This window comes from Eptatretus burgeri, chromosome 3 (assembly GCF_056783735.1).
Source record: "Eptatretus burgeri isolate ZD-2024b chromosome 3, Ebu_testis_v1, whole genome shotgun sequence".
NCBI lineage: Eukaryota > Metazoa > Chordata > Myxini > Myxiniformes > Myxinidae > Eptatretus > Eptatretus burgeri.
The window spans coordinates 82049108-82064107 of NC_140963.1; the positions used below are offsets into that span (position 1 = coordinate 82049108).

Below are 15000 nucleotides of genomic sequence, written 5' to 3' on the forward strand. Positions count from 1 at the left end.
ATATATATATATATATATATATATATATATATATATATATATATATATATATATTGTTACGGCTGCGGAAATTCGCAAAGCACCATTCAGTGCCCGTAGGTGAGATATCTCTAAGTACATGTGTAGTTAGCCCAAACCCATTGTATAGAGGGAATTTATGTGATCCATTCGGGCTGGACACTTTGAGTTAGCCATTTTTTCTGTTCTATCTTTATTTTGAACCAACCACGTCTCAACCGCATCACACAACCACCTTAACCACCACGCCAGCCATCGTCACCAACCACAACCATGCTCCAACCCTCAGACAACAACAACAACGCCAACAGCCACGACCTTTACCTTCACAACTCAATCCCGCAAACATCGCATCACCGCCATTCCCAACGGCACCATAACCATCAACCACCACCGAAAACCCTCCACCACCTTCACCTCTCTCCTTCTACGGCCATTCCCGCACCACCTGTGAACACTGAACGTCGGGCTGTCTCGGGCCCGTTCGGCGATTGGTGCCGAGCGCACCGAGCCGCGAGCGCAAATAGCGGCCTTTCCGAGGGAAAATTCGGATCAAGAACGCAACACGCCCACTTCTCATCCGTCCAATTAGCAAGCGCGGGGCGGCTTGGCCCCGCCTCCAGGCGCATCTGTGTGAAAGCAAAATATGCGAATTCTAGGATCAGGGGAGGTTCACGCCCCTGTTTCCTCCGACCAATGGGCGAGCGTGGCTCCGCCCCGAGGTCATCCTGATCCAAATATTTGCATATTAGCTGATCCTGCCAGCCTATAAAACGGCGAGCGCAAGGCGAATCGTGGCGGAGTGAGTCACTTTAGGTTGGAGCGTGGAAGAGAGCCGGGGGAAGAGAGTGTCATCAAGAGAGTTGGGTTCTGGAGTCGGCTGAGAAGAGTTGCGGGAAGAGGCAAAGGAGCTCGTGTCCGAGGCGAGAAGGACGGCGGTCGGTGACGAGGTCGCGGTGTGGGATCGCTCATCGTGGGACCCAAGCCAGCCAGCCATTCTCCTCACCCAGGGCATCAACAATTCCCCCTTTCCCCCGCGCTGAGATAGTGCAAAAACGGGGCCCCGTTCCCACCCCACTCCAAATGTCGGGCCAATGAAACCCGCCAAGGAGCACGGAGTCGGGGCACAGCCACGCGGCCACATCTGCGGCTCGCCCGCCAAGGTGTCACGAGGACGCGGGTAGGACCCCCCCCCCCACCCCGGTATCGCGGACCTGGCCGCTCCTCCAGGTCACGCGCACAATTGGCCTACAGGCCTGTCTGCCCCCTTGTCTATGAGGGTGGCTTCTTTCCTTTGCTTTTGTGTAAATGTGTGTTGGCGCCGTCTGTAAAGTAGAACTGTATAAGTGTTGCCGTGTGTGCGCGTAGTCGATAGTAACTCTGCGTCGTTGTTGCTTTTGTTTTGGTTGCTTTATGTGCATTTTGACAGTATGGCTGTATGTATGTGCTTTCCATGTGCCGGGAAATAAATGTGCATTGTGTGAACTGTTTTCCCGTTTCGCTTCGTCTTTTCTTTATTGACCCTCCATGCTGCTTCACGTAAAGGGTTCGTAGTGGGTGCACAACGCCCGGTAAATAATCTGAACCGTCGAGGTCGACGATAACACCGCTCGGTTATCCCGATAGTACGGAACGGACCGCCAAAGCGGCTCGTGTCCGGAGTCGACCTGCGGCGAGGTACGATCGCCCGGTTTACCATCCGCGTGGGTACTTAGGTAGGCCGAGTTTGGCAAACAACCCTATCCTATGCGGATGGCCGATTGGCACGATTGTGGTGAGGTCAAAAGGCCCACCCGTGACTGGCTCCGGGCGATAGTTCCCGGAGGATCACGACTGAATTGTCCGTCCGATGGGCGACGCGGTCGCGATTCGAGTAACGCGGCCGTCCGCACGCCGGTGGGCGCGAATTCGCAATAATGTATATATATATATATATATATATATATATATATATATATATATATATATATATTTATATATATATATATATATATATATATATATATATATATATATTTATATATATATATATATATGTATATATATATCTATATATATATATATATATATATATATATATATATATATATATGTATATATGTATATATGTATATATATATATATATATATATATATATATATATATGTATATATATATACACATATACATATTTTCTATAGCCTGGTGTTGGCGCAGTGGTTAGGGCAGCGGCTTGGGATCCAAGAGGTCCTGAGTTCAAACCCCGTTGGGCCACTGAATTAATACACCAGGGGGTTGACTCAGCCTATCATCCTTCCAAGGTCGGTGAAATGAGTACCAGTATACTGGGCCGGTGTATACCCCGGTTAAAATAGGTGTACCTTATCCCTGTGTTGTAAGAGACGACCAAGGTTGCGTCAGGAAGGGCATCCGGCGTAAAACATGTGCCAAATCACTATGCGGATCAAACGGATGATCCGCTGTGGCGACCCCTCACGGGAGCAGCCGAAAGAAGAAGAAGAAGAAGATATATATACATATTTTCTATATGTACATATATATATATATATGTATATATGTACACATATATATATATATATATATATATATATATATGTATATATGTACATATATATATATATATGTACATATATATGTATATATGTACATATATATATATATATATATTGTTGTGGGGCGGGGGTCGGGTGAGCAGACCACTGGGGGGGGAGGTGGGGGGAGCTTTCTCGGCTCCCACCAGACTCCCCGGAATTGTAGGCTGTCGCACACAGATAATTTTGTGACGCAGCGGGTCGCTTAACCGACCGTGGATGCCAATAACTCAACCACGTGACTTAGAGTCCTCCGTCGAGTTAATCCGGTTACCTAAGAATAACCCCGTGATGTAATTCCCGGGGAACACACCCTCGGTACGCCTTGTCCGAACCAGATCACTCTACCGGACCGGATCACTTTACCGGATCGGATGCAGCCGAGCGACACTGCCAAGGACGTCTCAGCGAAAAGGAATGGATTGTTGGGAAAAAAGTCCCGGCTAAGCTGGGATTCGGACAATGCTGGACCAATGGAAGAAAAGACAAAAATGAGCAGGGAACATGTCTATTAATAATTAATTTATAATGGGCGAGGAAAGGTATGTGGTACGATGAAGCGATTTATTGGGGTGTGTTGTGCAAAGATAGGGGAGAGAGGTGTGGTGCAGCAATAAACAAGCAACTTATAAAAGCGGACACAGAGCAGACCTAACCTGAAAATAATAATAACGATCTTCTGCAGGCTTACTTACATAGACAGGCGCCAGGACACGCACACACACACAGACACAGAAAACCCAATGAAGAGGGATTGAAGCAAAATAGGAGAGGAGTTGAGGCGACGGTCTCTCGGTAACTTTGTATAACTGATATAACGTACCCGAAGGTGCCACCAATACATTTGTGGGGAGTGCTCTGTGGCGCGGTACCCCCTCCCCTCCCCGGACTTGCTGGCACATCGTTTCTCGCTTCGGGCAGCTCATGTCGAGACTGTGGGTGTGACGGAGGGGCTTGAGTTGGGAGGGTGGAGTCAGCGTCGTGTGGGCAGAGAAGAGGAGGAGGAGCCCAGTGATGACGACAGGAGGCAGAGTCGATGTCCAGTTTGAGCGGAAGGCGAGGCAGTGCAGCAGAGAGAAAGCGAACGGACCTGCTCCGACCTTTGTAGGCCCCGCAGCGCGAGGCAGGGGGGCACCCCAAAACTCGGTGACGTCACCCGAATCGGGCGCTCTGATTGGCCCCGACCCCCTGCACAGCCCGGCTGCAATGGCCGGAAACTGCAACATTCTATTTCCGGAAAGATGACCCGCTCTGAACACACGACATGATACGAATCGCCCACACCGAACTCTGTGCCATGAATCGCCTTGCAGGAACCCCCGGGCCATGCCTGATGACCGGCCGAGGGCAGCGTCGGTCTTGCACGCCCACTTAGACGCCCCCAACCAGCGCTGGCCAACGTGCCCGCTCCGTGCGTGCCAACGTGGCCCGAGCTGTACAACATGCCCCCGCCTGATCGCAGCTTCGCTGGCCATAGAGGCGAGAAGGTAAGATGTTATGGCAAACCCATGCACAGACAGTAAGATGTGTCCATTTGTGCCCAGCTCTGAACGATAACAAAGTGTCACGAGCAGTGCAAGAATCTGACTTCGAGCACATTCCGTACAGTGCGCATACATCCGCCATTACACACGTGGCCAGCACTTGCGTTTGCCTGATTCTGCTGTCATGTGCACGGGGTGAAACCCGTTCGATATAATTTGTCCAGAAATGGGTTGAAAGGAATGCGCCACTTGTGCCTTGCACACTCGCATCCCGCGCAACGTAGCGTGGGGTTGTCTTTCTAGTATCGGTCTCAGTACGCGTTCCGTGCCACGTGGGCGTCATGCTGGGTGCGTTTCCTGTGTTGTGGAAAACACCATCGGGTGGAAATTACTGCTGTGAGTGTGTTTTGCAGGCTGTGTTTTGTCAGGAAGGTTATGGGTTTAGTGCCTGCTTGGCATTTGCTGAGGACCCATTTTACAGCGCAGGGTGCACGTGGCTCAGATTTACTTCAGTAATAATCAGAAAGGAAGAGTAGACATGAAATGAAGAAGAAATGGTGCGAGCAAACCTAGCTATGAGACCCTCGCAATGCATGCCCCTGTTGGCCTGCGAGACAAAAGGGGACTATCTACACGTATGTTAATGGAATAACTGTCTTGGGACCACTATCTGTTGAATGCATGCGGTTCCGAGAACCGCAACAATATATATATATATATATATATATATATATATATATATATATATATATATATATATATATATATATATATATATATATCTGTGGATTTTTACCCGCCCGGCGTGCGGGCGACCGCCTTTAGCTAAATTACGGCCGTGCGCGCCCACCGGACGAGCAATCGAGTCGCAGCTTTTCAGATCAACGTCGAAACCCAGCTACGGGTGTTGTTAACCACACCATAAATCAGCCAACTCTTCTGTCCGCGCGCTACATGGTCGATCGCCGAATTGTCCATGTACCGAATTATTCGCGAAGATAGAAATGCCAGGCATTTACACCTCAACAGAGCCTGCACAAAAAGAGCCGCTTTAAGCAGCTTGTTCCGTTTGCGATTGCCGAGCAGTTTTATATCGCCAAGCCCCATCGGACCAGATGTACGTTTTATCAGCTACTAGTAAAGGCGCCCGTCTTCAACGGGTGTCACTGGCAACATATGGTAAAAGACAGATAGCATGAATGTATTTTAAACAGTATATTATATCATTTATATCCATTGATTATCATTCAGGTTTTCCCCTTCGACTGTCCCGCAGTAGCTCCACTTCGATGACATTACCACGTAGTTTAGTGACTACACAACGTGTACCATTCGTGAGTTCCGGAGGATCCAGAGAGAGCATTAAAATTACAGGGCACCCTACTTTAAAATGATCCAAAAGGCCGGATCAGTTTCGTCTACATTTTCATATCTTGTAGATTTCAGCTGGCCGGATCAGTTTCGTCTCCATATTCATATGTTGTAGAATTTAGCTGATTCTGAAACTGTTAACAGCATGTCGATCGGATGGTTCTGTGATTTTCTACGGGAGTAAACAGAAGTACGACTTAAGCCTGTATGCCACTATGCGGAGACCCGAGGACCTAATATTTCACAACAAACTAAAAACTCACAAAATTTGAAGACATTTTAAATAAACAATTTATTATAATATCAAATATCATTTTTATCCATCGATAATATGAATTGTTCTGTACAGCTATAGTTCTCCTGGGATCTGCGCAACCGTCCACAATCTATGTTCTAATGAAGTGCAGTAGGAATAATAAAAAGTCGGATGAACATGAACTGTTTAACTACCATAATCATCAAAACGAATTTTGAGGAGCCCCTTAAGGAAGACAATAATATCATTTCTATATAATATGTCAAAGCTTGTTTCATTTCATGCAGTAACAAAAATCTGATGATGGAACAAAAAAAGGGGCGTGCCGAAATATTAATATAATTTCATTTCATGCAGTAACAAAAATCTGATGATGGAACAAAAAAAGGGGCGTGCCGAAATATTAATGTAGATAATCATCAAAACGAATTTTGAGGAGCCCCTTCAGGAAGACAATAATATCATTTCTATATAATATGTCAAAGCTTGTTTCATTTCATGCAGTAACAAAAATCTGATGGTGGAACAAAAAAAGGGGCATGCCGAAATATTAATATAATTTAATTTCATGCAGTAACAAAAATCTGATGATGGAACAAAAAAAGGGGCGTGCCGAAATATTAATGTAGATAATCATCAAAACGAATTTTGAGGAGCCCCTTCAGGAAGACAATAATATCATTTCTATATAATATGTCAAAGCTTGTTTCATTTCATGCAGTAACAAAAATCTGATGGTGGAACAAAAAAAGGGGCATGCCGAAATATTAATATAATTTCATTTCATGCAGTAATAAAAATCTGATGATGGAACAAAAAAAGGGACATGCCAAAATATTAATATAGATAATCATCAAAACGAATTTTGAGGGGCCTCTTAAGGAAGACAATAATATCATTACTATATATGTCAAAGCTTGTTTCATTTCATGCAGTAACAAAAATCTGATGGTGGAACAAAAAAGGGGCATGCCGAAATATTAATATAATTTAATTTCATGCAGTAACAAAAATCTGATGATGGAACAAAAAAAGGGGCATGCCAAAATATTAATATAGATAATCATCAAAACGAATTTTGAGGGGCCTCTTAAGGAAGACAATAATATCATTACTATATATGTCAAAGCTTGTTTCATTTCATGCAGTCACAAAAATCTGATGGTGGAACAAAAAGAGGGGCGTGCCGAAATATTAATATAGATATGAATATAGATAATCGTCAAAACAAATTTTGAGGGGCCCCTTAAGGAAGACAATAATATCATTACTATATATGTCAAAGCTTGTTTCATTTCATGCAGTAACAAAAATCTGATGGTGGAACAAAAAAAGGGGCGTGCCGAAATATTAATATAGATTAATCAGCCAGCTAATTATTCCGAATGCAGTTATGGCAGTCAATGGAGGAAGGGACGCAATGAGCAGGTAACATTTCAACAATGGGGACATTTATTTTCACACGTATGCAATGAATGGGGGGATGGGACATAACACAAGCAAAAACCTACAGCCGTTATCTATTTATTACGTACATGCACTGAGAACAATTCTACTTATGGACAAGGCGCCACAGACTTTCATGCAAAAACCCCAGAAAGGAAAGATAGAACTGGGCTCATAAACCTTTAATATTCCTCGGAGCTGCGATGACCGAAGGAGCTCCGCGAGGCCGGGCAGGTTACCTTTGTCGCCCTTGAGGCGACTCGATGAGTCTTTTGGTCGGCGACCCTCCGTATGTCTCGTCGTCAAGGCGGCAGTTGTTGTAACGGCGGCTTGGTTGGTCCAGGGCCTAGCAGCGCACCCGACTTTCCACGGCTGTCTCCCGACTCTCCGACGAGCTGCCCCCCAACTGCCAACCGACTCTCCGATGCGCCTTCCTCTCTCTCGTCTCCCGACTCTGGACTCCAGACCCGAACTCCACTCGACTCCACTCGACTGGACTCACCAACTCTCCACTCGACTGGACTCACCAACTCTCCACTTGACTCTCTCACCCACTCTCTCACGGCGTTCTGACACGGCCCTTTTATCGGGTCCGGGGCATCCGCCCCTCCCTTCTCGGCGCGCGGGGAAAAAATCATCGGAGTGATGGAGTTGTTTTTCTTCAGAGCATACTTTTTGTAACCGTCACTTTTGTTTACCCGTTCTGAGGGACCCGCCCCAACCGTCACTTCTGTTTACCCGTTCCAGAATATCGGGGCGGGAGTTGTTGAGTTGTTCTTTTTGTTTGTCGAGATGCCGTGGCTGTAAAGTTTGTGGTGTTGTGGTGGAGGTGCCGTGGTTGTAGAGATGTTGTTGAGATGTGGTGGAGGTGGCGTGGTTGTGGAGTTTGTTGATGTTTTGGTGGAGGTGGCGTGGTTGTAGAGATGTTGTTGAGGAGTGGTGTGTTTGTTTAAAATAAAAGATAGAGAAAGAATAATGGCTAACTCAAAGATTCACAGCCCGGCACACAAATAAACCCGTTATACATCGATGGGGAAATCTAACCTGGAACACACACTTATCGACATAACTGATCGTCGGGGAACCTGAATGGTGATTTGTGAATTTCCACAACCGTAACTATATATATATATATATATATATATATATATATATATATATATATATATATATATATATATATATATATATATATATATATATATATATATTTGGACCCTGCTTCAAATGGATGGTATTTGCTGGTGTATATCTATGTATATGGATAGAAAGAAGCTGTGCATATGCACAGGCATCTCATTTGAAGTTGACCAACATGATGTTTCATTCTTAAGTGTACTTCCAAGAAGATGGAACAGTAACTGCTTTCTCAAGTTTTACAAAGTTGTCACAGCATGGATGTGTATCTTGCTCACAATGAATTAGTGACTGACAGTATGGCTTGCTGGTGTATTGCTGTAATCACAATGCAGAATTCATCAATAAGATAATGATGTCTGGATCAGACTCCTGCCATTCTAATGAGAACATGTAGTTTGGTTCGAGCTCATCCTGGTTTGCGCACAAAAGGTCCATTTATACTTGGTATGGGGAGATAATTATAAATTACCTTCTTCTGGGTTCTCTGAGGAATTGAATCTGACTATAAACTGACATTTAGCTTTGGCTTGTAAGGCATATTATTGAGTCCATCGTTCTTTGGTGGAGATAAAAAGCCTGCCGAGATATTTTGAGCAACTCGTAAGGATCTGACATGAGTACATCCAGTGCCAGACCATGAGTGATGAGACAGTTGTTTGTTGGTTGGAAATATATGATGGCAAACACACTAACCATAAGTAGTCTTTTTTTAAGCAAGAGTATCCCAGATTTGAATAGCCAGCATCTGTGATAACATAATACTCAGACGAAAGTTATCCATTTGCCACTTCCTGTGGAAGTTTTTTGACTGATCAGAATTCAAAACTGAACACTCATTTTGATAAATAAAATTTTCCAACTGAAGATATTTAAATAATCCAGGCACTATGCAAGGAGACAAATAAGGAAAACATAGGTGGTATAATATTTTCTTTTTAAGCCGAGATTTGTGAAGTGCTGCAGAAACTGTTGTCCTTCCAGCAGGTTCTCCCATCTCGACAAAGCTAGAATCGCAATAAATAGAGAAAGCTGGAATAAACTTCACAAAACGAGATGTTAATAAAGACGTGTCACCAACATGTCAGTAGCGGTTAACTGGTATGGCCATGGGGAAAAAGCAGAGGTAGACACCTTTTTGCCCACCTCGTAAAGCTGGTTTTACGTCTGCTTTTGCCTTTTGTGGGAAACTGAGGCAAATCGAAACTAGTCGAAGTAAATTAGTTGGAAAAGCCCCTGAGTTTGAGTGGCTAATCGCTGGGAAAGCGATCAGGGTGTGCCGCGGAGGCCAGCACCAAGCAGTCACTCATCACAGGTCAGTCGGGGTGGTCTCCTGATTGACTGATTGATTGGACTGTAGGTGCACAATGCAGCCAGAATACTTACTGGGTGTGTATATTTTGAGAGAATGCATCCCATACTCTAATGTTCATGCACGATGCAATTAAATCCTTGTGAAGCAGGGGACCGATACAATTATTACAACGACAATCCAGTCATTTGATTAACAATTCACACATGGCATCTCATACAGTGCAAAACTCCTGCTGTCTGAGAAGTCAGACCTGCAAAGCGGAGAACCATCTTTGCTCTATCTCCACGGCAAGATACCAAGTGATGGACAAAGGGCAAACACCAAGACCATTATGTATTACCCTAATGCAATCAGAATGTACTGTAACTCAATTAAAACGCACTGACTCGGTCGCTTTTCACTTCCAAAACATGCACGGTGTGAAAAATGGACGTCAATTTGGTGTAATTGAATCGCGGAGCAATATGCAACCTTTTCAAGCCCCCGACACACCACCCTTCACCCACTGAAGCCTCACCTTCTCTCTTCATCCCATCTCATGACACCAATGTCCCGAAGCCTTGCCTATGACATCACGTGTCCTTACCTTCCTGCATTCTGACTCACAGACTTCAAAATCATCTGAAATATGGATTTTATACTCGGAAATGAAAGAGTTTTTATATGGTGGGGAGATTCGGGAAGCCAATGTGACACAATATGACAAACTGCAGATGAATGGAACAAGGCAGAGAAGGCATTGGAGAAATTAGGTCTTTTTTGCCCGTGTGAAATTAAGATAATTTCATGCTCCCTCAAGCGCTAAAACTACCCAGAGCAGAGTAGCTTGAAAGTTCATAGGTTTTTAATTAGGCTTAATTTCCTCACACTAATCACCAGGGCCTTTGATAAAAAGTGACTTTCCTGGCTGAAGTGCGATGCTTCAAGGGTTAACAAACAAGGTTAGCAGGTAACACACAACAACAGCACTCACCTTGTACATACTGAACGGTATTCAGGTTTTTCATATTCCCATTTTTTTGAACCTCCAGAAGGTATTGCATCAACTGTGGGATTTGGCCCAAAATTTAATTAGCCATGGATCCATTTTTGTATGATGTACACACAGGGGAAAAAAAAGAGCTTGCATGGTAAATTCCGAATTTAAAATTGAGGATTTAACTGTGATTCAGTCATGAGTTCAATCAGTTGGTTGTATCATATGTGAGACGTTCCTATGCTGCTGATGTGCTGACCGTGAATGTCAAGGGCAGGAACGTAGAATTTGAACAGGATTTGAGACACAATGGCCGATTCATGGGGTCTTTTATCATCCATTGAATGTTCGCGAACGAGACAGCCAACTTAACGTCCCTTCAAGGAAAAGAGTACTCAGTGATGTAATACCATATCTGCATAAAACACAATCCAACAGTGTAGTTGGATCGGGAATCAACCCCAGACTGGACGGCTCAAAGGTGAGGGTGCCCTGTCTGTGCTATACCGTTTGGTTGTGCCGGGTGGTTTGGTTGTGCTGGGCAGTTTTGTTGCGCTGGGCAGTTTGGTTGGTTTGCTGTTGTATTCTCAGATACAGGATATAAAGCCTAAAATGAAACTAGCGTTGAAACTTTCCCAACAGAAGAACAAATGAAGTCATGTGCTGTTAACATGACTTGGCTGTATTCAAACTGTAGAGGAGCAGAGTTTATTAGCCAAGCAAACATAATCTGCAACGTCGTTACTCAAACAAGATCGAGCCTCTGCATTCTGAATAGCATTGAGGTACAGTACAAAACTTCCTATTATTTCCACGAACACACAGGGAAGTGCCTCTCACCTACCACCTAAAATCAGAGAATACTAATGTGGTATTTAGTTAATAGATCACCACACAAAGAAAGCTATTTCATCCTTCATGGCTCAACAGCTGGGATTACAATAATCAAACCAACATCTTTAAACTCAATTATGCAAACAATCCTCTTTCATTTTAGATTATTATGTATACATATATATATATATATATATATATATATATATATATATATATATATATATATATATGCACATAAATAAATAATCGAGTTATCGACTTCCACTCACCGCTAAAGTTTGATGACTTCGTCCAGTCTGAGCGGTATCCCGTAAGATGTTAAGTTTGAGTGCAGGTGAATACAGTCACAAGTTCAATAAGAAGCAAGAAATGGTGTATCACAATTGGGCCAATTCGGTGTTGTGTCCACAAAATAATATGATCCACTCAGTGACATGGGTGTCATAAAAGGTCAGTGCCCATGGGAATAAGCTTCTCACCAAAAGGGGATATTCCCGCGGTTGAAAGGAGTGAAAACCTACTGAAAATAAAGCCGCATTGCAGCACATTGAATGAAGCTGTGGGTGCAGAGAGCAAAAGTGGTGCTGGAGGAAAGGGTCATGAACAGAAACGTAGTACAAAACTCTGTGACTAAAGAGAGGAACTGCGTCGCTGAAGACAGGGCTGAGAATGCGGTTTAACTCCAGTGAACTTTTGTTTAACCACAGTGAAACTCAAGTCTGTGAATCATTTCCACGATGGTGTAAATAGCGAGCCACCAGCCAGTAAAGTATCCTCACTTCTGTTAAAGCCTTCCTCCTTGCTCGTACCCCGATGGGCAGGCACGAGAGCCTGGTCGTAGTGTCGGGCAAAATAATTGGTTAGAAACCAGATAAAAACCATGCATACACTACTGCCATTGCTTGGACAAGTAAATGTAACAAAGTTCATGGTGGAAAAGTACAAACAAGTTGGCACCGATGAAAAGTACACCACAAATAGCCCCCTCCAAGATTGCTAGTAACCAGAATGTCAACATAGAAAGAAAGCAATCGATCAGAAAGGTGTAAAAATTGTAGTGCAAAAGAATGTCCCTAACATACAGTGCAAAACTGTATTCCGGAAAGATGACCCGGGCATCAACCCCAGACTAAAAGTAATCGGAGGTGGATATATATGTATATCTTTGAAATGAGATGGCAAACATCTCGTTTCAAAGTTTCAAATTCCAAAAAGCTGCACAAAACGAGCTGGCCAATAGACTTGATGGCCAGACATGTCTTTTTGGCCACTGGCTCTTGAGGAACAGCTTCCGGGGCTGATGCTGTAGAGTTGTGTTTTCCTCAAGTCTGTCATGAACTGGGAGATGAAATCAGGTTGTTGTACTTGTCTTGGAGAGTGACAATTGGGTCCTGACTTGAGAACATCGGTTAATGGCTTGTGGTCTTTAAACAGAGAATGTCCTCCCTTCTGAGATATTACAAAAGCGTTTGACGCACAGGAAGGCTGCTAGAAGTTCTCTCCCAAACATGCTATATCTGGTCTCTGCAGGTTGGAAAAGCTTTGAGAAAAAGGAGAGTGGTTGCCAGACGTTATCTACATTCTGCTGCAAAACTCCTCCTACTCCCATGTCTGATGCATCAACTAAGAGGCATAGTGGTGCTTCAGCCTTGGGATGAACAAGAAGTGTAGCCTAAGCCAACCTCACCCTCACCTCTTCAAAGGCAGACAATTATTTTTCATCGAGGGTGATAGGCTGATTTTTCTTGTTCTTTATATGTAGTATGTCCGTCAATGGCTGAGATATGTCTGTGCAGTTAGGGATGAAATGCCTGTAAAAATTCACAAGGCCAACAAACTCCCTCAAGTTGCACAGTGATGTGGGTGCAGGAAAGGCTTTATGGTCTTGACTTTCTCCTCCAGTGAGCAGATACCTTATTTGGCGATGACGTGGACAGGGAAGGTGAGTGATGGCATGCCAAAATGGCATTTACTGGGATTGATGACAATGCCACACTTAGCAAGGTGCTCTAAAAGTAATTGGAGGTGTGCCTCGTGTTCTTTCTCCATTGGGCTTGCTACTAGCAGATCGTCAGGGTAAGCATAGATGAAAGGGAGACCACAGATGACATCATCGATCAACCTCTGAAACGTCTGCGCAGCATTATGCAATACGAACAAACTCATACAGCTCAAAAGGTGTGATGGCTGTTTTGTATATGTGTCAGCTCTACTGTTATCTGGTGATATGCTCTGACGAGGTCTATCTTGGAGAAAACATATGCACATTCAAAGGAGGATGAAAAATCCTGAAAATTGGTAATTAAATGGTTAATTAAATTTAATGTTATGCGTGCCCGTGTTGGCCGGTGACTCAGCCATTTTTCACATTCTGGGCGTGGCTACGACCGCTATGAATCAATAGTGGAGCTCAATTTCGTGAGAGCTTCTTTTGATCCGATGTTTGGCTCCTGCCCTTGTCTAAAGCTCATAAAAAGAGCATATACGGCTCATTCGAAGCAAAGATCGCTGGGGACAGAAGAGAGCATCTCCGGGGACAGAGCAGGAGAGATTGCTGAGAGCATCGCCGGAGAGAATATCACCAAACATTGGACCTCACTGAGGAGACAGGTGGCACAAGGACAAGCGTTGAGTCAGCATGACCAGGTATGGGGTCATGCATTGCTGCTGCAAGTTGGGACTGCTCCATTTCAACGTCACTCATTTAACTTGCATTCGGAAGCGACACTTACACGTACAGACTCTTACACAATCTACCATAGGCTCTTTTCTCTCACGCATCTTTCTTCTACCATCTATCTCTCGTCTACTGTGGACACAAAAGAGCAATCAATGTGGGCAAGCCCGACCAACTGTTCTTTTCACAAGAAAACCAAACAGAAAACTGAAAACCAAACTAAACTGACCTGCACCTCACATTCTTCCTCTTACACGATGCCGCACCCTACGTCGCATTACACTTGCACTTCTCAAACACATACACTTGACACCGTCAGTATTTCTCCTTCCTCCCCTTTCCAATGCGTTCTGGGCTGTGCAGGCCTACTGGCGGCAGCAAGTATTGAGAGGTCATTAATCCTCAACTGTGTCGATCTATCTTGGCTGTCTCTAATTTTATTTGGGTTGTGTGTGTGTGTGTGTGTGTGTGTGTGTGTGTGTGTGTGTGTGTGTGTGTGTGTGTGTGTGTGTGCGTGCGTGCGTGCGTGTGATGGCACCTGAAGTAACATCGGTTAAGACTGCATCTGAATTTTAGGGTTAAATAACCAGTACATACTTGGCAGCTCTACTCGGCTGCACCTGATCCGTTAGGTAACCTAAATAATGCAAGTACATACCAAGGGTGCAATTCCGCAATAAGGAGATCACGTGTCCTTCGGTAAACGGTTGTAAGACGGAGGACCCTAAGTCACGTGGTCAAGTTATTGACATTCGCGGTCGATTGGCGGCATATGTGTATGTATATACATATTTACATACATATGTATGTGTATATATACATATGTATATGTATGTATATATATATATATATATATATATATATATATATATATATATATATATATATACT

General features: G+C 44.0%; 1 long non-coding RNA gene across 1 annotated transcript in view; it reads left to right on the plus strand.

Annotated features, from left to right (window-relative positions):
• The window catches only part of LOC147030309 (uncharacterized), an 83061-nt gene that overhangs the window by 22743 nt on the left and 45318 nt on the right, over positions 1-15000 (plus strand). The window lies entirely within an intron of this gene.